At 42.9% G+C, this 27897-nt stretch overlaps 3 long non-coding RNA genes across 5 annotated transcripts in view; 1 reads left to right on the forward strand and 2 right to left on the reverse strand.

The window, feature by feature from the left end:
• The window catches only part of LOC107967725 (uncharacterized), a 53756-nt gene extending 49113 nt beyond the window's left edge, over positions 1 to 4643 (reverse strand). Inside the window, exons 1-3 of one of the 2 annotated variants that reach the window (XR_008548480.2) lie at positions 4016 to 4643; positions 3737 to 3876; positions 996 to 1062 (exon numbers count right to left, since the gene is read on the reverse strand). This is a non-coding gene — a long non-coding RNA (uncharacterized LOC107967725). Of the gene's footprint in view, positions 1 to 995; positions 1063 to 2892; positions 3270 to 3736; positions 3877 to 4015 lie in introns of those variants that run through there. The other variant, XR_010152735.1, reaches the window with a different exon arrangement.
• Positions 3351 to 9671, forward strand: LOC104002118 (uncharacterized). The gene is made up of 4 exons (XR_674200.5): positions 3351 to 3850; positions 4065 to 4221; positions 4678 to 4784; positions 6467 to 9671. It is a non-coding gene; the product is annotated as an uncharacterized LOC104002118 (long non-coding RNA).
• A 3351-nt stretch (positions 9672 to 13022) lies between these two features.
• Positions 13023 to 27897, reverse strand: part of LOC107967721 (uncharacterized) — a 41849-nt gene continuing 26974 nt past the window's right edge. The window contains exons 4-8 of one of the 2 annotated variants that reach the window (XR_008548479.1): positions 24099 to 24138; positions 19934 to 20022; positions 19703 to 19796; positions 13726 to 14655; positions 13023 to 13625 (exon numbers count right to left, since the gene is read on the reverse strand). This is a non-coding gene — a long non-coding RNA (uncharacterized LOC107967721). Of the gene's footprint in view, positions 13626 to 13725; positions 14656 to 18405; positions 19207 to 19702; positions 19797 to 19933; positions 20023 to 24098; positions 24139 to 27897 lie in introns of those variants that run through there. The other variant, XR_002938868.2, reaches the window with a different exon arrangement.

Genomic DNA, 27897 nt, shown 5'->3' on the forward strand with positions numbered 1-27897 from the left:
TAAAATGAATAATTTTTAATGTAAGTATGTTCCATGCAATATTTGAGATATACTAAAAATTGTATTGTTTATATGAACTTCAATTTTAACTGGGAATCTTTTATTTTTATTTGGTAAATCTGGCAACCCTGGTTCTAGGGGTGTGTGTGTGTGTGTGTGTGTTTAGAGTAGACAGCAGGAACAAAGAGTTGTGTGCAAGTAATGGGATATACAAAAGATTTAAGTGACCTTAAGAAGGCTTCATTTTCACAGAGGAAGTGGAGAAGGCACAAGAAACCAAAAAGTGAGAGTCACACTAAGGGAGGCAATTGAGCAGAGTGGCTTAGAGCCTTTCTCTGCTGGGTGTCTAGCTACGTGGGAGGCTGAGGTGTGAGGATCACTTAAGGCCAGGAGTTTAAGACCAGCCTAGACAACATAGTGACACTCCCTCTCTAAAAAAATAAAAAATAAATTAGCCAGGCATATGGTGGTGCATATCTGTAGTCCCAGCTACTTAGGAGGCTGAGGCAGGACAGTCACTTGAGGCCAGGAGTTGGAGGCTGCAGTAAACTGTGATCATACCACTGCACTCTAGCCTAGGCAACAGAGTGAGACTCACCTCCCTTCAAAAATGAGAGCCCTTCTTCCGATCACTAGCTCCCCTGGATGGAACGTCCCGATAAGCAACAATCTAATAGTTAGCTTCCTACATAACTCACTTACGGACAGAAAATGCACTGATCTGGGGCCAAGCCCTTTCTGACCCACATGAACAAGAAATAGAGGACACTATTTAGCGCACAGGTTTTGTAGTCAGACAGTCTGAATTAAAATTCTAGCTTCATAGCCTTGGGTAAATCATTTACCCTTTTAATCTGTTTTCTTTTTTCTAAATAAAGAAAATCAATTTAAAGGGTATTGTAATTATTTGTTAAAATTTAAGGATAATTATTTATTTTCATGCAATAAAAATTATTTTGCAAAAAAAAATTTGCATAATAATGATGGTATCTTACCTTCAGAGACTACTTTAATGTTTTCACATCGACTTTTTTTTCTTGTCATCATATCTTCACAATAGCTCTGTAACATAGACAGTATGGGACAAGTTTGATTATTCCCATGATACAGATATTTAAAAGAAGAAGAAGGTTAAAGAGCTTAGCCAAAGTCACAGCAGGGGTAATTGGTTAGTACCTGAACCAGGACTCCTCAACCGATACAATATTAAAACTAGAAAGTAAACAGGATCATCCAGTGGTTCTCAACTCAAGGGTTTTGGAAACATGAGGACCATTTTGATTATCGCAATGCCTGGGGGATCTGCTGGCATTTAATGTCTGAAGCTCCAAATGCTAAAGATTCTCCAATGTGCATGACAGTCCTGACCCCAGATTCTAATAGCTCCCAGTTGAAAAACACAGGTATTCCTGTCCCCTCATTTTACAACTGAAGAAACTGAAGACAGAGAGGTGAGTGACAGGTGGCTTTCACACAGTAGATTATAAAAAAACTTTCTTGAGTGAGAGATATTAAAAAAGAGAAATGCAGTCCATTAAGGGAACTTTCTGCTTTTGCTCCTCTACATGGTGAATGCAGTACCTATGTCAGAGGCATTGGAACCAGACCTTGAATAGGAGCAGCGTAAAATGAGGCTGAGACCTGCTGGGCTACATCCCCAGGTGGTTGGGCATTCTTAGTCACAGGGTAAGGTAGGAGGTTGGCACAAGATACAGGTCACAAAGACCCCAGTAATAAAACAGAATGCAGTAAAGAAGCCAGCCCAAACCCACCAAATCCAAGATGGCAAAAGTGACCTCTGATCCTTCTCACTGCACATTATATGCTAATAATAATGCATTAGCATGCAAAAAAGACATTCCTTAGAGTGCCAAGACAGTTTATAAATGCCATGGCAATGTCCAGAAGCTACACTATATGGTCTAAAAGGAAGAGAAAACTTCAGTTCCAGGAATTCCCCGCCCCTTTCCCGGAAAATTCATGAATAATCCATCCCTCATTTAGCATATAGCCGTTCTTGGGGCTGCTCTGCCTATGGAGTAGCCATTCTTTTGTTTCTTCTCTAATAAACTTGCTTTCACTTTACTCTGTAGACTCTCCCAGAATTCTTTCTTGTGTGAGATCCAAGAACCCTCTCTTGGGGTCTGGATGGGGACCCCTTTCCAGTAACACTTGTACATGTTGGTGTGGCTGCGGAATGGGAAAAGGCCACTGAGTTCCAGTCCCAGGTGCACGGCTGACCATGTGATCAAGAGCCCTTCCCTTGTTATCTTTGAAGACTCAGGTTCTCAGTGTGAGACATGGGGTCTCCTATTCAATGACCTGTAGTGTTTCTCATGCAGATGTGACCAGGACATAGAAAGAGGCCCCCTGAATGGCTCCAAAGAAAGGCACTCATCAAAAGCAGAGCCAGACCTCGCTGACCTATGATGCTCAGGAGCCTCATGGTAAATGGCAGCATGAGGTCAGGCCTTCCTGGCAGAGTGGGAGCCGTGCAGCTGTAGCGCCCAGTGCCCAAGCTGCACTATTGGCTCAGGGCAAGCAGCTGAAAGCTAGAATGGCCTTAGTCCCAAACCAACATTTCATAGATCAGGAAAATAATTAAAATGCAACTATCTCCTTTCCATGATTTTACTACATGAAATGCAGTGCTGAGCACTTGCTACATACGCCGCATTTAATTCCCACACCAATTCTGCGAACTAGAGACTTGTATTCCCCAGAGACTTGTATTCCCATTTAGACATGGGGAAATTGAAAGTGAAGCTATAAGTAAATGTACTAAATCCAAAAGGTGAACGTGGCAGAGGTGGGATTTAAACCAAGGTCCATCGGATTCCGCAGATACTATACTGCTATCTGGAAGACACTAAGGACTGAAAAGGGACTTACCCAAGAGGGCCCTTCTGCCTAGAAGGACTGGCACCTAAGTCCCCAGTCGTGTTTCAACTACTTGGTCATCCATGGCGAATCAAGATGGGGCAGTGTGGGGTGAAACCCCCCACCCCACCTTGTGTTGTGGGGAGGTCACCCAAACGTCCTTTGTAGCTTTCATTCCTCCCAAAGTAGCTGCAAAGAGGACGTGATGTGAATATTAAAAGCCCGAGGCTGGAGGACTTGCCTCCCCAACTCCAGTGCGGAGCCACAGAACTTCAAAGCGAAAGGAAGCACAAGCAGTAGGGGGAGGAGGTGTAAATTTCCCCCGCGGTCCCTTGGAACTGTGAACATTTGCAGATTCCCCGAGCCCTCCCGCTAGCTCCCTGCCAGGTGTCCGAGGCCCGACCGCGCCCCGCCCCCACCGCGCCCCCCTCCCCGCACCCCGCCCCTCCTGCTCCCGGCTTTCATGTGGATCAAGGCTGGAGGATGACAAGCTCCTGACTGATAGATACATGGAGACTTCGCTGGTGATTTATTGGCTTTCTGCACCTGACGAGAACCACTAGGCCTATCTGAGGAGGGAAATATATGGGCTTTCCTGACTCCAAGTGGCAGCCCCGGGGCGAGCATGTGATGTCAAGCTGGGCAGAGGAAAGCGGAGCTGTGCACCGGCCTGTGTACTGTAAGCCGGCCCGGGTCGTAAAAGTGTCAGCACGCGATATATTTCTTGCAGGGGATCCTCTCTGGCTCTTGCCAGCGCCTCTCCCCCGTGGCTGGCAGCCGCCCTAGCCGGGCCTGCAAGCAAGGGATGCCCCAGGTCGCTATCCCTCCGCCCTGCCCCGGAGCGCCGGGCCCTCACGTTCTCTCTCGCTCCAGCCTGGGGTCTCTCACGTGGCATCTGGCCCTGGGGACGGTGCAGCGGAGGAGTTAATTGCTGTCACTCCTGACTTCAGCGAAAGAGGTCGATCGTGGGGTGAGATATTGAAGCTGGGGATTGACCTGTGGACCAAGAGTTTGATGGGGCAACTCAATAGCAAACTCAATGTTCCCAGAGATGAACCAAGTAATCAGTTATTTATTCAGAAAATTAAGTGCCATTCGTGTGCCAGGCACTGCGCCCCCTACCCGCAGGCCTCACCTTGGCCACCGGCCTGAGTTGGTCTCATTTCTCCTCCCTCTACCTCCAGGCTTCTTCCTCGGGGTTAGCAGGGGCCTGGAGTGGATGTTTAGTCTACCGGTCAGACTCCAGGTCTTATATCTTGAAACTGTAAGTCCCTGAATTCACAGACAATTCAGAGTAAGGATGGAGGCAAAGAAGAGGACCTTGGGTTTACTGTTCACCAGGTAGGTGGGGAAGGGCTTGAAAAAAAGAGATATAAACTGCATTTGTACCCCATGTCAATGGGAGTTTTAAGATTTTGACCAATTTGATGAATTGGAGCTCATCTGTCACTAATTGTTCTGTCTTCAATTAAAGTGCAAGCTTATTCTTGGGCCCACAATATTTGAAATATGTGCTTGTTACTCTGTCCTAAAACTCCATTCTGTCATCATCTTTGGAAATGGGCTAACTCTACATTTTGTTTGCAAAAATTTTGTTAATATTCCAAATTGGGATATTGATAGGCTTTTTAAATTAGGAGATACATTTAATTAAATTAGGATTAATTAAATTATGAGCCAAATTAGGAGATAAATTTAATTTAAAGCATCGACATGCTCTTGTCTCTCATCCTCCCTCTATTTTCATCTCCTGCCCTGGTCTTGGAAAAAACATTTGCTGATTAAATGTCCTGCTAGATGACCTCATAAAGGTGTTCAGTGATGAAGAGGAGTGGCTGAAGAAGTAAGGAGAACACTCAAAGCAACAACAGCAAAACCTACAGTATGAAGGGGGTAGTCATAAGGTCAGTCCATAACCCTGCCAGCATCATCCAGATAGAAGTGGATCTGCTATCCCTCCCCACACCTGACTTCACTACCTGCACACCCACAAGCAGGGCAGCACTAGCCCCCAGTGCTCTTCTGTGCATATTAGAGTCTTCCCTGGAGGGCTCAGTACCTTGCTGGGACTCATGGCATGGGGAGCAGAACCCAGGCTGAATTTCAGTCCCTATAAGGTTTTAAGTACAGTGGTCAGCCTGCTCAACTGAACGGGAGGCCTGGCCCTCATCTGCCCTTCTGTAACTTGTCTTTCCCTGCCAGGCCTCCCTCGGAGCTCATTGTTGAAACCTGGCATCCAGAGCTATGGATTCCCCGCTCTGCCATTTACAAACTGTATGATTAGGGCACATCAGTTCATCTCTCTGAGTTACTTTCTTTTCTGAAATGGAGGTAGGGCTACTTCTCTCACATGGCTTTATGAGGGTGAAGTGGTTTCCAATGAGCACTCATCTGGATATTCTAGGCCCATCCACTCACATAGCTAATGACACTCCTTCTTTACAAGATGAAGGATTAGGAGAAGATTTTAAATCTTTGAGCTGGAAGGGCCTTTAAGAGATACCTGTGTCTGTCTTGGGCCTTAGAGTGAGTAAAGGGACAGCAGGTGGTCAGGCCCTGCCAACAGCAGGATATTTTCTGCAGGTGCCCAACAGCAGCCCTGGAGTTGCCTCAGATCCTCCCAGTGGAGGCTTCATTGCTGTTATCTGCCATTCCATCCTTGGCAGGGATAGGCCAAGGTCTTAGATACCCTGGCACCCAACACTCCATACAGGCTTGTCTCTGAGCAGACTCTCGGTGAAGGCTATTGTGCTGGTCTGAGCAGAACGGGAGGTGCAGGGATTGCAGCTGTTCCTTCACTGCAGTGTCAGTTTGGAAATTTTCCCAGAAGACTTAGCTGGTGCCTCTTCTTTGATATTCATGAGTGTGTGAACACAACGACCCTCCTCATCTTTGTCGAACCCATTCCTCTTGGACCACACCATGTATAGTCCAAAAAGAAGGTGATCTAGGAGAAGTGTGAAGGCACCCTCAGTTCTGGCAAATTCTTGGGTATCCTGCAATTCTCACTCAGCAGCATCCCAACAAAACCAGAAAAAAGACCCGGGGCTGGGAGATGAGCCAAGAAAATAGCTTCATGTTTGATTTGAGGGTACAGGCATCTGCAGAAGCCAGCCTGGAAGACTCTTTATGAGCCAAACTGCAAGGGGCATCCTAGAGCCAGTTCATGAGCCCAACTTTACAGAGGCATCAAGCTTCCCCTCCCCTAGAAAGCAAGGCTATAGAGCAAGCAGAATGTTTAAGACATGGGCTTTCAAGTGAGGCTGACTTGGGTTAGCGGAACCAAGGGTGACGTGGCCCTGTGCAAGGAACTTAATATCTCTGGGCTTCATTCTTTATCTGTTTACCTACCCCAAGGTCCTGAAAGTACCACAAAAATATCTGTTTTTATTCAGAGGATAATAAAACAGAATATTTACATATTGCTTCATCTTCCCCCAGGATATTTTTAGATTACCACAATATCCTAAGAGTTTGTTTATGCATGCTTTATAGACCTGTATCTGTGGTTAAAACAGATACATAAATACTTTAAAATTTTATAATACAAGAGTATAAGTTACCTGATTTTTTATGTGTTCCGCAGATGGCTGTCTAGAGTCAACAAGAACCTACCCCAAAGTTTGACCTTTGCCTTAAGTCAGTAACTGAGGAGGGCCACGGTCCTGAGTTCAGTCCAGGCCCCAAGAAGATTCAGAGCCGGCAGTTGTCCTCTGGTTTCTAAAGTATGTTATTGGGCTAAAGATTTCAAGACATTTATCCTTCTTTGCTTTCTATCACAGCCATTAAATGTTTTAGATATTTTCTGCCAGAAGGCAGGAATCATGAAGATAACAAATATTAAAGACAAAACAAAATAACTTTTAATGAGAAGGTCAGTCCGTGGTTTGAGTCTTTGGAAAGAAATCAAGAACTCTGACTATACTTGCTATTTGACCATTGATTCTCTAGTGGAAATGGGCAAATCTTTTATACCAGGGCAAATTTTTCAGTAAAGGGCCAGACAGCAAATATTTTAGGAATTGTGGGCCATACAGTCTCTCTCCCAACTACTTAACTCTTCAGCATAGCATAAAAGCAGCCATAAACAATAGTACGACAAGTATGGCTGCATTCCAATAAAACTTTATTTACAAAAATAGGCAGCAGGCCAGATTTGGCCCACAAGCTATAGCTTTCTGACCCCTGCTTTGCCAAACTCAATAACAAACAGAGAGGGAGACTCTTTTAAAAAAATTATATTCATTTGGGAGTAGCATTGCAATGGGAATATGTGTGCCATAGTAAATTATGAGCGTATTCAAAGAGATTGGGGCAAGGGGAAGTTTATAAAGGCAAAACGAAGAGGATTACAATCGTTCAAATCAATTATCCTTGGCTACAAGGGTGGCACAAGTCCAAGCTTGAACAGGCAGTTGCTAGACAGACATCCTTACAGAAGTATTTTCTGTATAAGGTTGCAGTGGCCTTTTTGCAAAGCTGTAGTAAATCACAGGGGTCAGTACAACGGTACTGCAATGGATAAGCCTTGCCCTCGGAAAATCTTCGTGATCATGGTATCTCCCCTGCCAAATAAATATTGTGACAGTTCTTATCAGGCATTCATGTGTAAGAACTCTCCCTTGATGGCCTTCCCTGGCTCCATTTGCCAGGGTTTTAACATAAATTACTCCATTTTGATTCGGACAACTTTCATAGCTGCTTACCATCTGTGCCTCTGTGTATAAAAGTGGACATACTAAAATTTTTCCTTAGGGCTACAACTAAACATCCAGCCTAGCCCTTAGCCAGCACCAAGGAAGAGGCCTGGGGGATAGAGGAACAAATAATGAGACCAAGTCAGGCCATCCCCCATGGGGTGAGGCCTGCAGGTAGGTGGGCCCAGTGTGGTGTACCTCTAGCACAGTGCCTGGCACAAAATTGCAGTTTATTTTCTGAATAAATAACTCTTGGATCAATTGGTTGCTCTCTGGGAATGTGACTTTGCTGTTGAGTTGTGCAGAGTACTCTCTGTCTCCAGGCCAATCCCAGCTTCAGTATCTCACCCCACAATCCACATTTCCCAGTGTCTGGAGTAACAACAATGACCTGGGGCTGGGCTCTCAGCAAGTCAAACCCTGCCTCAACAAACCCAAACTGCTTTGGGGACCAATGTGACACAAATGTATACTGAATCCCCTGAATTCCCCCTGGTGATCCTGTCCTGTAACAGGCCCTCCGCATCCCCTCAGGCCAGTGCATTCAGGAAATCAGTGACCACAGGATGGTTTCTCAGCTGAAGGGAAGGTCAGCCTGCATCTGAGCATCTTAGAACATGTTATTTTGTTCCCACTGGTCAATCCCGTCCAAGCTGTACACATAGTGCCTAAGCCAGGTTTGTTACTGCAGGCCTGTCTTCGGAAAGGTCACTGAACAGAAGGAGGAGGCACCTTACTCTCTTTTGTTACCTCTTCACCACTTTTGTCTAAAGGGAAGTTTAGCTGGAGGGCTGAGCACGCAGACAGGTTTCTGACTGTGCCACATAGATCCCACATTGCTTCTCTGCCATGACTTATCATCTGTGACTTGACATGTTCTGCACACACGGGCATGTTGTACACATTGAGACATGCTTCCTGCATTCAAAGATTTTCCCATATTGAGGGCATTTTCCTGGTGTAGAATTGAAGACTGAATTGAGGCATTCAGATTGACCTCAACATCTACGGGTCTGGAGGAGGTTTGGGACGTTTTCTTTTCTTCTCTTCAGGGGCCCACTCCTGTTGTAAAGAGCAGCAGCATTTATAATGAGGGCCCAGGAAATGCGGGGGAGAGGGGAGAGCCTGTTATCTCTGCAGTGGGTGACTGTTGTTTCCCTGATCAACAACGTATCATATCCCAGCCTAAGCCTGCCTTTCTCCTTCCCCCTCCACATGGGGAGGGGCCGTGGGCTCAGAGCTCACCTGGAATGCCTCCGGTTGCTGAAGGGCTGGATGGAGACTCTGAGACAACCTGATGGATCATCTCATAAACAGAGCCTGCAGGAAGGAAAAGAAAATTATGCCAGCATAATGCACTTACGAGAAATAGATACGTGCGGTGCAGGGAGAAATGCTTTGATATTAAAATTTTTGTAACTTAAAAAGGCATGAAAAATGATACCGACCACTAACTAATCAACATTCCTTTGCGAATGCAGCTTCAGTTCCTAACCAAAAACACATCCCTGCTATTGTCTTGTCTGGATCCAGATGCAAACATGATTAATTAAGTTTCTGGTGAGGAGTGGGAGGAGGGCAGTGGGAACTGATGGCTTGCTGAGGATCCTTTTCATATACAGGCCTGGGGAGAATCCCTTAGTCTGGGTGCCTATTTCCCTCCACATGTCAGGGCTTACCCCGTGCACTGACAGCTACAGGGGGCAGTGAGTACGCCGCAGCCAGACCCATGGAGCGAGGCAGTGAGAGGCTGAAAGGAGAGGCTCTACAGACAGTACAGAGAGGCTCTTGGTACCTCCCGTTGCCACTGCGCAGCACAGCACGGCAGAGTAGCAAACGCATATGCCATGTCTTGTTGGGAGACCTGGGCCCTGCTCCAGACTGCTACCAAGTAGTTTGGGACCTTGAATGAGCTGCCTCAATTTCTCCATTTGTGAAATTGAGAGGTGGACAGTGTGCTGGCAGCCCTCGCAGCCCTCGCTCTCGGCCTTGGTGCCTACTCTGGCTGCGCTTGAGGAGCCCTTCGGCCCACTGCCGCACTGTGGGAGCCCCTTTCTGGGCTGGCCAAGGCTGGAGCCAGCTCCCTCAGCTTGCGGGGAGGTGTGGAGGGAGAGGTGTGGGTGGGAACCGGGGCTGCGCGCGGGGCTTGCTGGCCAGCGCGAGTTCCAGGTGGGCATGGGCTCAGCGGCTGCGCACTCCGAGCGGCCAGCAGGCCTGCGAACCCCGGGCAGTGAGGGGTTTAGCTCCTGGGCCAGCAGCTGCTGTGCTCAATTTCTCGCTGGGCCTTAGCTGCCTCCCCGCCGGGCAGGGCTCGGGACCTGCAGCCCACCATGCCTAAGCCTCCCCTCGCTGTGGGCTCCTGTGTGGCTGGAGCCTCCCCCAGGATCGCCGCCCCCTGCTCCACGGCGCCCAGTCCCATCGACCACCCAAGGGCTGAGGAGTACGGGCGCATGGCGCGGGACTGGCAGGCAGCTCCACCTACGGCGCCAGTGCCGGATCCACTGGGTGAAGCCAGCTGGGCTCCTGAGTCTGGTGGGGACTTGGAGAACCTTGGTGTAGACACTCTGTATCCAGCTAATCTAGTGGGGACGTGGAGAACTTTTGTGTCTAGCTAAGGGATTGTAAATACACCAATCGGCACTCTGTATCTAGCTCAAGGTTTGTAAACACACCATTCAGCACCCTGTGTCTAGCTCAGGGTTTGTGAATGCACCAATGGACACTCTGTATCTAGCTACTCTGATGGGGACTAGGAGAACCTCTAGCTCAGGGATTGTAAACGCACCAATCAGCACCCTGTCAAAACGGACCAATCAGCTCTCTGTAAAACAGACCAATCGGCTCTCTGTAAAATGGACCAATCAGCAGGATGTGGGTGGGGCCAGATAAGAGAATAAAAGCAGGCTGCCCCAGGCGGCAGAGGCAACCCTCTGGCCTCACCATCTGCAGTGTGGAAGCTTTGTTCTTTGGCTCTTTGCAAAAAATGTTGCTGCTGCTCGCTCATTGGGTCTACATTGTCTTTATGAGCTGTAACACTCACTGCGAAGGTCTGCAGCTTCACTCCTGAAGCCAGCGAGACCACGAATCCACCGGGAGGAGCGAACAACTCCAGACGCGCTGCCTTAAGAGCTGTAGCAGTCACAGCGAAGGTATGCAGCTTCACTCCTGAGTCGGCGAGACCAGGAACCCACCAGAAGGAAGAAACTCCGAACACATCAGAAGGAACAAACTCTGGACATGCTGTCTTTAAGAACTGTAACACTCAGCGTGAGGGTCCCCTGCTTCATTCTTGAAGTCAGTGAGACTAAGAACCCACCAATTCCGGCACCAAATGAGAGGTTGGATTAAATGTTCATTGAAGTCTTCCATTTCTGGCTTTCTATCCAGTGCCCAAAGTCCTTCACACAAAGCAGGTGTCTATCAATGCATTGGGCAGGCATGGCCACTATTTTTGGCCGTGGGCAAAGGAGTCTAGGGGGGACGGGGCTGAGACGTATGCTAAGTGTCTGTCTCTGGCACAAATGGCTGAACTGCAGAGCCCCAAGCGGCATGGCAGGGACCAGGAGACCCGATTCCTGATCCCTGTTGTGCCGCAGTTAGCCTGGTGACTATGAGTGAGACACACAACTGCTCTCCACCTCAGTGTCCCCATTAGGAAACAGAAACACCAGGCCCAACCTACCCAAGTGTGTCAGGAAACTGAGCACCGCTCTGGTCTCATGCTGGGACGGTGGCACAGGACACCAAGTGGTATCTTCTCCCAAAGTCTGCTCCTGTGGTAGGAGTCATAGGTCATTGAAGTACACTATAATTGGGTGGTTAAGGTGGTGAGATCCAAAGTCAGGCGGCCTGCATTCAGATCATCCAGCATCCTAACCATTAGGCAAGTTACAGAACTCCTTTGGGCCTTGACTTTATCTGTAAAATGGGAATAATAATCACAGAGCATACCTCATGGGATTATTATGAAGATTAAACAAGTTAAAAACTTAAAAATGCTTCTAATTACGCCTGGCACGTTCAGCAGGTACTACATAGGTGTTAGTTTTGTTACTGCGAACCTCTCTCAAGCTTCGGGTGCCCACCAAATGTCCCTTTAGTGTGCACAGACTTGTGTCTTCTTCCAGGAGAAGGTAAGGAAAGCTGCCCAAACTTTCAGCTGCATGGAACAAGTACCTTCATTCATTCATTTATTTCCAGGACAGAGATTTCCGAGTGCCCACAAGGTACCAAGCCCTATGCTTTGGAGGGTCAACGTGACTTTCCACCTTGGCTACCACCTGCATCCACCAGGAGAGCACACTGTGGGTGCCTTCCCTGCATGGTGAACAGGAGCAGCCTTGTGTATGAGTGAAAGAGTTTTATAAGGCCAGCTGGAACCCGGGGTCGTGCCGTGCCAGGTATAACGCCAGAAGCTTCCCATCATACTTTAAGACTCTAGTGAGGGGATTTGAGCCAGAGCCAAGACTAGGATTTAGTGAGCTATTTGATTGGAGGTTTCACTGCCTCCTTCTAAAGCCAATTGATTCCACTAGTGTTTACCCTTTCTGAACATCAGCTGTGACTGGCTGATTTTTTAAGATCACTATCCACACCCTCTCAAACATCAGAACAATGAATTGCCCAGTTCAAGTTCTATATTTTCTCAATTCCAGAGGAAAGAAAATGACTACTACATGTGTGTGATTTTGTCCCTGGGAGCATCTATGAAATATGCAGCATTCTCTTTCTAGCTGGGAAATCACTTTAAAAATACTATCTCTAATTCATCTTCATGTTTTCAACAGGGAGTTTGTTATTCCCGTTTCCCAGATGGAGTAACTGAGAGCAGAGTCGGGAGACAGCTTGCTCAGGGACCTAGAACAACAGAATGATTTGGTGGTGGGGCCAAGATTGAGTTCTTATTTCCTGCCTCTCAATCCATTGCAACCCAGGAATGACCTTTCTGGCAATGTTGGAAACATGACCATATGAAATGGAGAATTTAGATTACAATTCCCTGGACCATATCCAGGACACTAAAATGAGTGTGTTGCACTTGTGAAATGCATTCTAAGAATTGTTTACTGTTCTGAATGTAATTTAGGATGAAGCAGATCTTCTACGGAGGCTCCAGGCTAATCCCAGCTTCCCTCCCCACCCAAGCCCCGTGGACAATGACTTGCAATCCATGTCAACAAAGATTTAACCCTTACAGTGTGCAGGGGACTGCTGGGCTGGATGTTTATAAACAAACCAAGATAAGACGGAACCGCCCTTGAAAGAACGGCATGAGGATGAATACAAAAATGAAATGTCAGGCCCCAGCCTGTACATAAACAGCCTTGTATATGTGAGTGGCATGTCCCATGCTCCAGCTGACCTATCAGGAAGCCTAGGGACAGTAGCAATACTTTTAGCAGCTGTGGCAGGCCTCCTCTCTGCATTCTAGAGTGGCTCCCACTCCCCTCCAATTTCAAATGACTCCTTATTTCAGGCTGCTTCTCTTGCCCTGGGACTTGGCCTTGTTGTTTGCGCTTTGGTTTTCCCTGCATTTTGTTCTCAAGGCCTCGGGTTTGGGCTCACCCCCCTCCCAACTCCACCATTCTTCTAAGCCAAAACTGATCTGAGGTCCCCTTTTAAAAAATTTGACACAATTTAACAGACATGTGTTGAGTGTCCAAGATATACAAATACACTATAATTTGCATATCACTCAATAACAAGAATGATACTGTTTTCAAGGAATTGATAATTTAATAGAGAGGATGAGAAAAAAACTCATTAGGTTTCTTTCAAAAAAAATGGAGGAAAAATACCTCTTGGCCACATGCATATTTGAACAAAGGCAGAAGCTTGCCCAAATTCTTTCTAGAAATAACTGTGTTGGTTGAAGGTGGGTGGAAAAGAGGATAAAGGCATGGTAAACATAGGATGTATTTTAGTTCCATGGTGGACTGAATGAAAACGTTTACAGATGTTGATACATGTTTGCTTGCTTTTTCAATTATAATGAAGCAAAGTTCTATCAACAGATGTTGCCCAGGGCCAGTGCAGACAGAACCAACCCTAGAGAAAGAGAGCATTAAGATTATTGTATTAGTCAGTTTGGGCTGCCATAAAAAATACTAGCCTAGGTGGCTTAAACAATATAAATTTATTTTCTCACAGTGTTGGAAGCTGGAAGTCCAGGATCAAAGTGTCAGCATGGTTGGTTTCTGGTGAGGGTGTCTTCCTGGCTTGTAGACAGCACCAACATGCTGCAACCTCACATCGCAGGGAGAGAGACAGCACAAGAGAGAGCAAACACTGGTGTCTCTTCTCATAAGGGCACGAATCCCATCATGAAGGCCCCACTCTCAGGACTTCATGTAACACTAATTACCTCCCAGAGACTCCACTTCCAAAAACCATCATATCGTGGGCTAGGACTTTAGCATGTGAATTTTGGGTGGAAAAAATTCAGTCCATGGCAGACATATAAATGATTTTGTCAAATTTCAAGTCAAAGCTAAATTTTCTCTAAGATTATACTGCTTAGCATGGAATTAAATGAAATAATATATCTGAAATGCTCAGAAAAGTGTCAAGTCCATAATACAGACTACATCAAGATTTGCTAATGTTTTTGAAATCCTATTTGAGATAACTTTAAACACCGGAAATCTATAGAACTATTCTTGTAAATTACTTATTTATGTTGGTATCATCATCACCTTAGTATTCTTACCAAAATATCTGGGAGGACAGTTAACTTTTCACTTCCCATTTTATATGTGCAGCCTTCAGTAGTAAGATAATTAAGTTGTATGGGAAATTTAGAAAAACTGTACTTGCAATTTTAATGGGCTTTACTTAATTTTTTAACAGCATTGAAAGAAAGGTATTATTATGACCGTTGCCCTAATTTAAAATGAGAAAACCTGGGCTCAAAGGGATTAAATGTTCAAGGTCACCTAGCAATGTAGCAATGAAGAGGCAGTGTCTGTACTCCACCCAGGTCATCTCCCACCACGGTCAGTGCTCTTCTTCATCCGTAGATGCCTTTTTAGAAAATAAAACCCCTCCTCTTGAGGATCACTGGACAGTGCGCTGCGTACTGGAACAAAGACCAACCAGATGCATCAGCAGTGATAGCAAACTAGGTATGGACTAATATGTAGTATTAATGAACACATTCCCCACACATATTCTCACACACATTATTCACCTGTGCCCTGAATAGCTGCCCATAATCCAGATACTGCAGAAACAGGGAGCAGGAACAACAAATTCCTTGACTTCAGAAGGCATTATCCAGAAATAAGACAGAAAACATCTGAATAGAGCTATGAGCCAGCAGCATTCATTTTTTCCTGCCCTCCCTTCATCTGCATCCTCCTCCGCTACCAAGCCCAATAGATAACACTCTCTAAGCTGGGTAGAGAGAAGAGAGTTGAAGAGGAAATATGAGGATCTGATGCAGTGTAGAAGTTGTGTATTTTTCCAATCTTTCCCCTCATGGTCAGATGACAGATGCAGATGTGTCTGGTGGGAATACACAAAGAAACCCCTTTTGAATTTTGAGATTTGAGAATGGAGAGGACTGTGTCTTGCTCCCTGCATGAAATCCAGAAAGATGCAAGCCTGACCTGTTGTTATAGATCAACACTGGGGAGGAAATGGTGTCCTGACATAATGAAGCCAGAGGCCACCCTGTGTTTCCTATACCCTTGAAGGGGTGTGAATGGCCATATGAAAACACCCAAGACCTTGAGTGAGACACAAAAGCTATCTGGTTTGGGGCAAGCCTATGGGGCCTTGGGGCCAGCACAAGGGAACATCGTATCAGAAAAATGCAGCCCAGCGAGGACAGGACTGCTTAGATTCTAGGAGAATACAGCTGCATATTGGAGGGTTGCTGGTAAATGGGAGGGTAACTTGGGTGGATACAGGACAGGGTACATCTGAAGCACTAGGTTAACAAAGCACCAAGACAAACTGAGGCTGAGAAGAAGGTGTCAAGCCTACCTCCTCCCCTGTCACCCAACGCTATGTTGGTCAAGTGTGAGAAGAGCCAGACATTAATGGCTGAAGGTCCTCTTCTTATTAAAACGAAGACCAACCAAGGATAAGGAGAAAGTGGGAGAAGAAACTCTTGACTGTAACTTGGTTATATTAAATAATAATTGCCCATAATGACTGGGAAAATGGTGAATTTACTGGGTTTACCCTGAACCCTAAAGTACAATGTTAATAATTATTTTTGGTCTGGGCATGGTGGCTTATGCCTGTAATCTCAGCACTTTGGGAGGCCAAGGTGGGAGGATCACTTGAGGTCAGGAGTTAGAGACCAGCCTGGCCAATATGGTGAAACCTTGTCTCTACCAAAAAAATATAGAAAAATTAGCCAGGTTTGGTGGCATGCCCCTGTAATCTCAGCTGCTTGGAAGGCAGAGGGAAAAGAATGCCTTGAGCCTGGGGAGTGGAGGTTGCAATGAGCCAAGGTTGCACCACTGCACTCCAAACTGGGCAACAGGGCAAGACTCTGTCTCAAATAATAATAATAACAAACAATTACATTAATTTTTCTCTTTCAATGTAATGAGTATTCAAGATAGAGGGTAAGGCCAAAAACAAGAAGAGTAAAGAAAGGTACTTTTTTTGCCTACCTTTATCTGTGTTTCGTGAATGACTAGTTGCTATATTAGCTATTGTTTTATGCCAAGTACTTTATACATATCATCTCATCTAATCATAATAAATTTATGAGGTATTCATTACTGTCCCCACTATGTGAACTGGAAGAGACTCAGTTATCTACCCCTGGTCAGTTTTAATCATCAACAAAGCCAGGATTTGTATCTGCATCTATATGAATCCAAAACATACATTCCTGGGATTGGAGGGGAGAGATTTTCCAATACACCATTTGTAACTTTGTCTTTTAAGCCACTTCCTACTTGGCCCTTTAGAAGTGCAAATATAGTCTTTTTCCTCCCCTTCACCAGACACTCCCTATAAGGCAAGTTTATCTATGTGCTTAGATACTCCAGAAAGGAACTCTCACCCACCAGGAGAACGCCTCAAGAGAAAACAGTTGATTTACAACCCAAAGTCCCACTACAAAAACTCTCTCCCACCTGGGGAGTTTTTGGCCTAGTCCTGCCCACAAAGGCACCAGCAGTCAACAGTTCTACAGCTCAGTAGATAAAGCACCAGAGCTAGCACTTGGATGCCCTCCTACCTGCTGACTTCCTCCCCTGTGTGCCTTCCCCTTTAAAAGTACCCGGTTTCTGCCCCACAAGAAAAGTGGTACCCTTAGGCAGGAAGCCTGTACTTTTTCCCCTAAACTGGCTTTGGATTAAATCACTTTCTTTATACCAGACCTCAGTCTTTGTTAATTGGACTCTGCAAGCCACATCTACATATCCTGTCTACACAAAAGCATATTGATATTCCCAAAGCACTGAATTCCTTTCCCCTCCTTCTTTACAGGTGTGCATAAAAGCACTAACTCCTGATAAATAGACTTCAGCTTTCAAAGTTGTCCTTTCCTTTAGTAGAGATGAGCAGGTAGGGTAGGCTAAGAGGGCTTCACAGGCCCTGGAGAGCAAACAAGACTATTGAACTTGTTGGGGCAAGCCCTTTAAAAGGTCTGTAAGACCAGCAGTTCTTTCTTTACTTATTAAACATGTTTGCTCATTACCTATGTGACTTCAGACTTTGGACAGTGTGAGAATGTGGAAGAGATATGCTGGCTGACCTCACATGTTTGGGGAAGGGGGAGCACTGTACACAGCAGAATATCTCTTGTTCTCAAATCATCCTCCTCTAAACACATAGCCAGCTGTAACTGCACAATGCGTTCACCTTGCCTGCTACCTAGACAGAACCGATTTATCAAGACAGGGGAATTGCAATGGAGAAAGAGTAGTTCATGCAGAGCCGGCTATGTGGGAGACCAGAGTTTTATTATTACTCAAATCAGTCTCGCCGAGCATTTGGGGATCAGAGTTTTTAAAGAATTTTGTAGGTAGGGGCTTGGAAAGTGGGGACTGCTGGTTGGTCAGGATGGAGATGGAATCATAGTGGGTTGAAGTTAGGTTTTCTTAATGTCTTCTATTCCTGGGTGTAATGGCAGAACTAGTTGGGCCAGATAACAGGCCTGGGAGGTGTCAGCTGATTCATCGAGTGCAGGGTCTGCAAAATATCTCAAGTGTTGAATTTAGGTTTTACAATAGTGATGTTACCCCCAGGAGCAATTTGGGGAGGTTCAGACTCTTGGAGCCAGAGGCTGCATGAGCCCTAAATTGTAATTTCCAATCTTGTAGCTAATTTGTTAGTCCTGCAAAGGCAGACTGGGCCTCAGACAAGAAGGGGGTCTTTTCGGGAAAGGGCTGTTATCAATTTTGTTTCAGAGTCAAACCGTGAATTGAAATCCTTCCCAAAGTTAGTTCCACCTATGCCCAGGAATGAATGACAGCTTAAGGGTTGGAAGCAAGATAGAGTCAGTCAGGTCTGATTTCTTTCACTGTTATAATTTCCTCAGTTATAATTTTGCAAAGGCAGTTTCAAAACCAGCACCACTGTTTTCCTATCATCAGATTGCCCATAGTGCTATAAGAAAAAGGGATTCCTCACCTGAACAAGAGATAAAAATCAAAAAATCATTGCCCTGATTGGATGCAGCCTTGGGGGTTACATTTTCATTTCATACCTAATCTTTGGAAATGAGAGAGAAAGGGTAATTCCAAAACTGATTTTGGGGAGGGAGAGAAACAATGATAATTCAAATCCCCCTCATTCACAATATCGACAATTTTCCAAGTAGGAATCGTGAACCCAGAAAATCTGAGAGAGGTCTCAGTTAATTTAGAAAGTTTATTTGCCAAAGTTGAGGATGCACCTGTGACATAGCCTCAGGAAGTCCTGACAACACATGCCCAAGGTGGCCGGGGCACAGCTTGGTTTTATACATTTTAGGGAAACATGAGACATCAATCAATATATGTAAGAAGTACATTCGTTCCATTCAGAAAAGTAGAGACAACTCAAAGCAAGCCCCCTTTACCCTATGGGCTTCCAGGTCACAGGTAGGTGAGAGACAGATGGTTGCATTCTTTTGAGTTTCTGATAAGTCTTTCCAAAGAAGGCAATCAGAATATGCATCTATCTCTGAGCAGAGAAATGACTTTGAATAGAATGAGAGACATATTTGTCCTGAGAGTTCCCAGCTTGAAGGGGCTGAAGACATTTTCCTTTCACATTTCCCCTCTTTTCTATTTAAAAATCTTTTGGAGAAAGCATTTTAGAAGAAAATGATTCTCTGGCCTCAGATTTCATCTGATCTCTCAAGGCTAGGACTGTTTATTCCTAGATGGGTAGGTCCCAAAAGCTTATTTTTAGCAGGCTGTGAATTCTCATGTCCTATGAAGAGAAAATTGGGGGAAGAATGGAGAAAAACAACAACAAACAAAAGAACAATCCTGGAAAAATGTATATCAGCCACATTACTCTGAAGTCCATACATTAGTAGGCAGGTATGCAAGTGGCTTATGTATGCAAATAGGTTGCTGTTATTTTCTTCTGAAGTTTAAGTTGTCTGGCTTCAGTTCACAGGGTTTTAAGAAAGCAAAACTTAGTTTTCAGTGATTCCAAATTAGGAAAACTTGAAAAAAAAGAAGGAAAAATAATTGAAAACATTATTTTGAAGACTTGTAGCCAAGAAAAATTAGAATTCAGTTCAAACTGTAGAAAATAATAAAACTTGAAAAAAACATTAGGCAAGACCACAATCTAACAACAGGGGTACTATAGTTTTGAAACATAATTTTTCTCTCTCCAACTTCCCATTTGTACTGAAGACAAATTATGGCAGAACAGGTTTGCTTTATTATACTTGGCCTAATTATTTGTATATAATGTGGCAATTATATATATGTGTGTGTGTGTGTGTGTATATATATATATAAAACATAGGCTTTTAAATTGGCTTTGATGGAACTTGTTCATAAGAAGAATCTCAGATGAGACTTTTAAAAGCCAAACCAGGCATGGATTTTGTCATCAAATATCTATGAGTTGGGTTAATTTGCTCTCCTCTTGAGGTTTCAAGATAAACCAGGGGCTTCTGGGCCTGTCGGAAAGTGACATTCATTACTTACCACAAGTCAGAAACCCTGTACAGGGACTGTGTACACAAAATATGAGGCCAGTTTTTCCAAGGGCTTTATTGGATCCATAAGTCAAGTTTGATTCCTTAAAAAAAAAGCACAACATTCCAGTCAAAGCCTTGGTGAAATAACGTTTCTCCAGTTGTTTCCTGTTACAAATGAAAACAGATTCTTATTGCACTTATGCAAATAACTGTATTGCCATAAGTTAAAAATACTCACAAATAGTTTCCACAGTCTGAAGAAATCAGGTAGAGAGAAACAAATATGCTCCAAATTTTGATCATAGGAGTATACTGAGTTGTTAGAAGCTGTCAATAGCATAAAATAAAGGTATTAAGACTCTGAAAAACAAAACAAAGGATCAGCAAACATTTTAAGCAAAAAAGTCAAAAAGATTAGTTCAGTCCATGTAGTATATTCCTGTTCTTCTTGATATTCATGAACATTTTAGCTGTCCATGAGTCCTGAAAGTTTTTCCTCTATTCTGATATCACAGTCTCCAAAGTTATCGGAAACCCGCATTCAAGAGCACCTGTTAGAGTTTTATAGCTGATTATAGAACCACCTTAATTATTTATTTTTTGAGACAGAGTCTCTCTCTGTCACCCAGGCTGGAGTGCAGTGGCATGATCTCTGCTCACTGCAAGCTCTGCCTCCCAGGTTCACACCATTCTCTTGCCTCAGCCTCCCAAGTAGCTGGGACTACAGGTGCTATAAAACCACCTTCTAAATAGGACCAAAACAACAATTGTCTGTGGATGACAAAAACTTTTAGGGCAGCCACAGTCAAAGACACAATTGACAAGGAAATTTGTTACCTCTGTAGCACACAATAATTTTAACATAACAATTATGATTATTACTGATAATGTACACTAAGTTATATCAGAATTATAGGAGTTTCCTATAATTTTGGAACTATTAACAATAACCTATTTATACAAATATAGCCCAAAGGAAACCAAATACCATTTCATATTTGACAATGCTTCCTGTGTAATTTTTGTGCCAAATAAGCCAAATTATGTGGTATTTTTTGGACTTTAGGGAACCTAATGTCTTAAAGAATTAATTAGGTCATAAAAAGACATAATTTATAATTTGATTTTGGACAGTTTGTCAAACATCAAAGGTTTTAAACATTTGATATCATAAAATAGGGTCACAGGTCATAGTAAAATAAGTCATTCATTTAACCAAAGTGATAACTCAAAGATTTAAAAAAAAAACACAGACAAAAGTCTTTATTCTTTGAGAGAGAAGGCTTAATTTTCCAAACAATAAGCCCTAATAAAAACAGTATGAAGCCAATTAATTTTTTCAAAATTTTATAAATAATCTGTAAAATTTTAATCTTGACTGTAAGATATAGCTTCCATAAGCCTTTTATAACCTTTATAACCTTTATATAGTTGTTGGTTAATGCTTGAAGAAACCCTTGTTAATCTGACACAGGGGTCCATGTGTTGGTCTTGCAGAAGTATGCCTTTAACATTAATGATTTACTTATAGAGAAACAGAACTTATTTAATCTTTCAAAATCAACCCTTACAATCTTATGTGTCCACCTCTCCCTCAATAGTGCCTGGGCCTTGAGGAGTTGAATAGCTTTAATTTATTGCCCCATGTGGCAGGAATGCATTTTATTTTGATTGGCATCTTCTATTGGGCCTGAAGATGAGGCTTTAATTGCTGTCAGTGTTTAAGATTTAGCAGGACTTGGTGTCCTTTTTAGACCCAGGAGTCAAAAGCCTGTAACTCAATATCACAGGGGCTTTAAAAGTACGTACAGGAAGATACATGGATGTAATAACCTTAATTAAAAAAAAAGTTGTCTCATTTTTTTTTCCTAAGCAAACCAAAACTTAATGACAATATGACAGCTGGATCATATTAAAGTTTTTTTTTAAAAATATAAAGCCTCTTATTGTGACTTATGCAGACCGTTCATGAAATGCTTGGACTTTCCGGTTTGTCCTGGACATCTCTCTTTCTTAAACAACCAGTTATTTAATTATTTTATTTTAAAACTGCATTTACCATACGAGATTCTTTCTCATATAAAATTATTTCTCTTTAAGTTTTCTTATCACAAAACGAACCTCTTTATTGTTATGACTTTCTTTACATCTCTTTTTATTTTCTGGTTCTTTTTATTTTGTTTTATATACAACCTTTAAATAAGCTTTGAATTAGACAAAACTTATTCACCTTTCTCTTAAAAAAGGACACCCCCTTTTTTTTTTTAGCAAGAATGTTTTCCTACAATATATGTTTATTGGAAAATACCCAAAAAAATAAAGTATCTATTATTTAATTTAATATAACTTTATATTCTAAATTATGACCAGTTTGTCTGCAGGTGTTTATCCCGTTACATTTACCTAATTATTTTGTTTTAATTTTTTACCTAGATTATTTATGAAAATTGTGATAGTCATGATTTAAAGTGATAAAACCACCATTGCAAAATTATAACAAAGACAGTGAAAAAAAGATTTGACCTAATTGACTCCATCTTGCTGTTAACCTCCAAGCTATCCTCGTTCATTTGTAGGCACAGGCCAAATTAACTTTAGGAGGAAGTTAGTTTATAGTTTAGCTTTGAAACAAACAGTCCTTACCCAAAACTAACATCCTTATTGCCTGTGGACTAGACTGCCTAAAGCCACAAGATTAGAATTCATAGTAATCTTACTAAATTTAAGATGCAGCTATTTTCATTAAACCATTATCAATGTCTTATTTATTAAAAATTACAAAAGCAATGATCATTCTGTTTGGGGCCGGGTTTATAGTTTTGTAACCCCTGTGCCAAATTTTGACACCTTATAGTATTTGGCAGGGATGAGAATGAAATTGCTTGACTAATAAATGCAAATAAAAAATGTATGCTGGCAATTCTTAAGACATTTTTCATATTACTTTACCAGTAATTTTAAAGCTAGCTTATTTATTAAAGATTTTACTTAAGTCACATAAACTTGAAAAAGTATTTGACTAGTCTTTGCTTTTTTACTATCTGATTTAGGCACTTTTATTTTTTTTAAGCCAATTAGAGCTCTTTTTTTTTTAGTAGTGAAACATTGTGTACACACACATAAATACAGAGACATATTAGGCATGCCGATAAAAGTACATTTTATAGATTCATAAAAACATTTTTTTCCTATCTTAGAATTTCAGATTCTTGATAACCTGTTTTACCACCCTGGGCAGTTGTCAGCTAAATAGCCTTAAATTTGCATATTAAAGGAAGCTGTTCATGTGAAAGTCAAATAGCAAAATTTCCATGGTAAGATGCAGAGAGAAAAAGTTTGGATTATATAAATTATAAAGGCCTTTTAAATATATACATACACACGTACACACACACACACACACACGAAGTTCCTACAGCTTTTACTTCAGAACTTTTAGCCATGAGATAAATACAAATTTACCAGCTTGCAAAAAGAACTTCTTGGGTCTAAACAGTGGTTTTTATCTTAATGGAAATATAACAGCAGATTTAGAGCAGGCAGAAAAGGAAAACAGAGAAAAATAGGACTTAGGAACTCCATAGTTTGCAGGTCGACCTTAGGGCTCTTTTTTCTTAATGTAAATGTGCACAAAGACCATATTATTTCCATTTTACATAAACTTTGGCTAGTAGAGGTGCCATAAAACCTATGGAGTGCTCAAAAGGGGATCATTCTCCTTGTTTTCTCCTCATTCTTAGATTGTTTCCTGCCTTTTTTTAAAAAAAAAAAAAGGAGGAACTGAGCTATGGTCTAGGGTTTTTGTGTGGTGGATCAATATGTGCTGCTTGTGGGCAGGACTCCACAGTGTGTCACCACTGAGTCATTTCCACCCTTTTACATGTCTCAGTTTCTCTCTCCAAAGGTCTATGACCTCATAGAGGGCTCAAAACACTGGGTGATCAGCCCTTATATGCATTTCCTGGATGAGCCATTTTTAAAATTAATTTTTGTGGGGATTTCCCTGCAGGGCTACTTCACATCATGGAGGGGTCAACTCCCATGAGGCCTTGGTCACCCAGGGACACCCTTTGACTGGGAGGAGCAAAATGCCCTTTCCTTCAGAGCTGAGAAAGCTCAGTCTCTCATTAACATATGAAAACAACAGTTCAGTTCCTCATGCAAATGCACACAGACAAACCAAATTAAGATTAAATTAGGGAGAAAAAGCAATAGTGGAGACCCTTTAGAATGCTTCTCCAAACTCCAATTGGGATCCTTAAACAACAACTTTAGACAGGAACAAACAACAACAAAAACCCCAACAATATGATCACTGAGCCCTCTAATGGTAAGGAGAAATTAAGACCAGCTTGTTGTTAACCTTAACTTTAGCCAAGACAAGTTCCAATTCAGTTACTTACCTAGAGATGGGTCTCAGGCTGAAGACTGCTCTCTAGCATTCTAGAAGAAGGGAAAAAAAACAAAACAAAAAAACTCATCTTCCTTATTGGAAGCCAGCTCAAACTCCATAAAGGAGTTACCTGCCTTCCATTATCATGGAAGCAGGAAAAACTTGCCTTCCTTGTGTTGGAAGCAAGTAAAACTCCAAAAAACAAATAGGAGTTGTACAGCAAAATAAACTTTAGATCTCAACCAAATTTTGGGAGATCAGGGATTCTCTGGAGGGGGTGCACTCAGACCTCAGCAAATTGTCCTATTGGTTTGAGCCATAAAGTTAGTTTGTGCTGGTACCAAGCACTGACAGGAGATTTGTGAAAGATCAGGGGCATCTCCACTCAGAATCCCCCATGGTTACCAAAATGTGAACCCAGAAAATCTGAGACAGGTCTCAGTTAATTTAGAAAGTTTATTTTGCCAAGGCTGAGGATGCGCCAGTTCCTCATACAGCTTCAGGAAGTCCTGATGACATGTGCCCAAGGTGATTGGGGCACAGCTTGGTTTTATACATTTTAGGGCAACATGACACATCAACCAACATATGTAAGAAGTACATTAGTTCCATCCAGCAAGGCCCTCCCCGCTCCAACCTTGGGGGCTTATGGGTCACAGGTAGGTGAGAGACAAATGATTGCATTCTTTTGATTTCCTAATGAGTCTTTCCAAAGGAGGCAATCGGAATATGCATCTATCTCTGTGAGCAGAGGGGCGACTTTGAATAGAATGGGAGACAGTAGTGCCCTGAGTAGTGCCCAGCTTGAAGGGGCCCAAGATATTTTCCTTTCACCAAATCTTGACACTTTCTTCAATATCTATAACTATAAACTTTGGAAAATCAGAAAGAAAAAGGAGAATGAAAGGAAAAAGAGGAGAGTGGCAGCGATAGATGAGGGGGATTCATTTGTGAGTCGTTTTCATTTGTACATGAAATTATCTGTATCACTAATTCAGGGTGCATACTTAACTATCTCTCTATTAAATTTTCCATTTAACCCTGATAAAAGAAAAACCTCAGCTGAATTAAATTTAAAGGAGTTTAATTGAGAAATGAATGATTCCCAAATCAGGCAGCCTCCTGAGCCAGAATAGGCTTTAAGACTCCAGCACAGCACATGGTGGGAGAAGATTTATGGACAGAAAAAAAGGAAGGTGACATATGGAAAACAGAAATGAGGCACAAAAAGCTGGATTGATTATAGCTCAGCGTTTGCCTTATTTGAACACAGTTCGAATAGTTGGCCACATTTCATTGGCCAAAACTCAGTGACTGGCACAAATGTAGGCTACGGTCTGTTTACACCTTCACTTATTAGGGTTCATGATGTATAGAGAAACCTTTAGGTTGAACTTAAAATATGTAAGGAGGCAGCTTTAGGCTAAACTTATTTGAACAACTCATAGCTTATGCGTGTATTATCAGGAAATCGAGAATCTTATTTTTGAATTCTTCTCCCCCGCATCTCAATCATACCCTCAGATTGTCCAAGAGTTCCAAGAACTTACACATTATCTTCTAGTGAAAGAATTGAACATTTTCCAGATCCACTAATCACTGTAGGCCCTACAGAAGTTGACAGCTACCCTTGGCTTCTGATGTTAAGATGGCCTTGCTTAGGTCACTGTAGTTCTCCATGCAATGATTACAACCCTTTTAAGCTCACATTTCCTTACTCGGCCATCATTCTCCAGAGCACTGTTAAAGCAAAGTAAATATGGCCTGAGAAGGACTCTGTACTTCTATATTTGAGTCCTTGTGGATGAACTGTAACCTAGCTTAATACGCAGACAAGATTGAAAACTTAGGAGTGTGCACCTGTAATAATAGCTGAGTCTTGACCACTCCCAGTGGCCATACTTCAACCACTCCTACACTGCTAAGTGTTCAAACTGTGCTCAAGTAAGGCAAATGCCAACCTGTAACGAATCCAGCTGTGCCTGTACCTCACTTCTGATTTCTATACATCACTTTCCTTTTTTGTCTATAAATTTGTTCTGACCATGGGGCATCCCTGTAGTCTCTCTGAATCTGCTGTGATTCTGGGGGCTGCCAAATTCACGAATTGTTCATTGCTCAATTAAACTCCTTTAAATTTAATTCAGCTGAAGTTTTTCTTTTAACAGCACAAACATTGGTGCCTAGGTGCTGGTGTCTGGAGGACCTCTCACTATGAACCTTATGATGTGTGCCCAAAACTACCCTCCTCTACTCTGACAGATTGCATCTTTAGTCAGTTCTCCATCCCTCCTTATATCCATGTCCTTTGCCATGTAACTTTGAAGTTTCCCTACTAAAGGGGCAGAGTGGCTAGTTGTGGTGGCTCATGCCTATAATCCCAATACTTCGAGAGGCTAAGGCAAAAGGATTGCTTGAGCCCAAGAGTTTGAGACCAGACTGGGCAACATAGTGAGACCTCATCTCTACAGAAAATACAAAAATTAGCCAGGCATAGTGGCATGCACCTGTAGTCCCAGCTACTCAGGAGGCTGAGGTGGGAAGATCAATTGAGCCTAGGAGGTCAAGGCTGCAGTTAGCTGTAACCATCCACTGCACTCCAGCCTGGGCAATAGAGTGAGACCCTGTCTCAAAACAAGGATAGCAGGGAGGGGCAGAATATATTTTCCCACTCTTAAATTTGGATTTGGCCATGTGACTTGCCTTGGCCAATAGAAAAAGTTGAAAATAGTGTGTTAGCTCTATGGCTGAGCCTTAAGAAGCCTCATGTATATTTGACTGCAGAACTCAGCTGAGCCACTGCAGTCAAGGACAGCCTAGATCGACTGAGCTCCAGCAAACCCACACACATTTGAATGAGCCTATTGGAAATCATCAGAGCCTTGCTGCTGAGCCTAGCAAATATCAGCCAACCCTTAGTCAACTAAAAGACTCCTTAGCAAAATAGTGTTTATTGGTTTTGCCACTGATATTTTGTGGTTGTTTGTTTTACAGCATTAGTGTGGTCACTGTTAATTGGTCCATGGACTATCACTCTGTGTTGAGCCCAGGCCATCATGATTCCCCCTTTCCTCAATATAATTTAGTTTTCAGGGAGTTTATTGGTCTTCCCTATCCCTGGCCTTGGTTAGGGGCTCCCCTAGCCTACCTCCTATGGATCATTTTAACTTTGGTCCTTGGAACACAGGACTGAGATCTCAGCTCCTGTTTTCCCAGAAGCCCTCTTGATCATTTTGCAAAAACGTCGTAGCCCCTTGCCAGAGCTTCCCTTCCCAAGGAGATAGGCAAGTTTGTGAAGGCTCAAATATCAGAAAGTCTATTTATATCCTTCTCCCAGAAATGATAATCTGATCAGCCAATTCTTATGTAACTCACAGGTATTTTTCAGGCTATGCCTTTATAGAGCCTTGAAAGCTTCTCTGTCTAGAAAAAAGTCTCCAACAATACACTGTATTATATACATGTGTCATGGTGTGGCACTCTACTACACATACAATAGTCCCCCCTTATTCGCAGTCCACTGTTTCAGCTACCTGTGGTCAACTACAGTCTGAAAATAGTAAATGGAAAATTTCAGAAATGAACAATTCCTAAGTTTTAGATTGCATGTCATTCTAGCTAATGTGATTAAATCTCATGCCACCCAGTCCATCCTGCCCATGATGTGAATCATGCCTTTGTTCAGCATATCCATTCTGTACATGCTACCCACCTGTTAGTCACTTAGCAGCTGTCTCAGTTACCAGATGGAAAAACATAGTATATATAGGGTTTGGTACTATCTGCAGTTTTAGGCATCCACTGGGAGG

The sequence above is a fragment of the Pan troglodytes genome, chromosome 1 (genome assembly GCF_028858775.2).
Source record: "Pan troglodytes isolate AG18354 chromosome 1, NHGRI_mPanTro3-v2.0_pri, whole genome shotgun sequence".
Classification (NCBI taxonomy): domain Eukaryota; kingdom Metazoa; phylum Chordata; class Mammalia; order Primates; family Hominidae; genus Pan; species Pan troglodytes.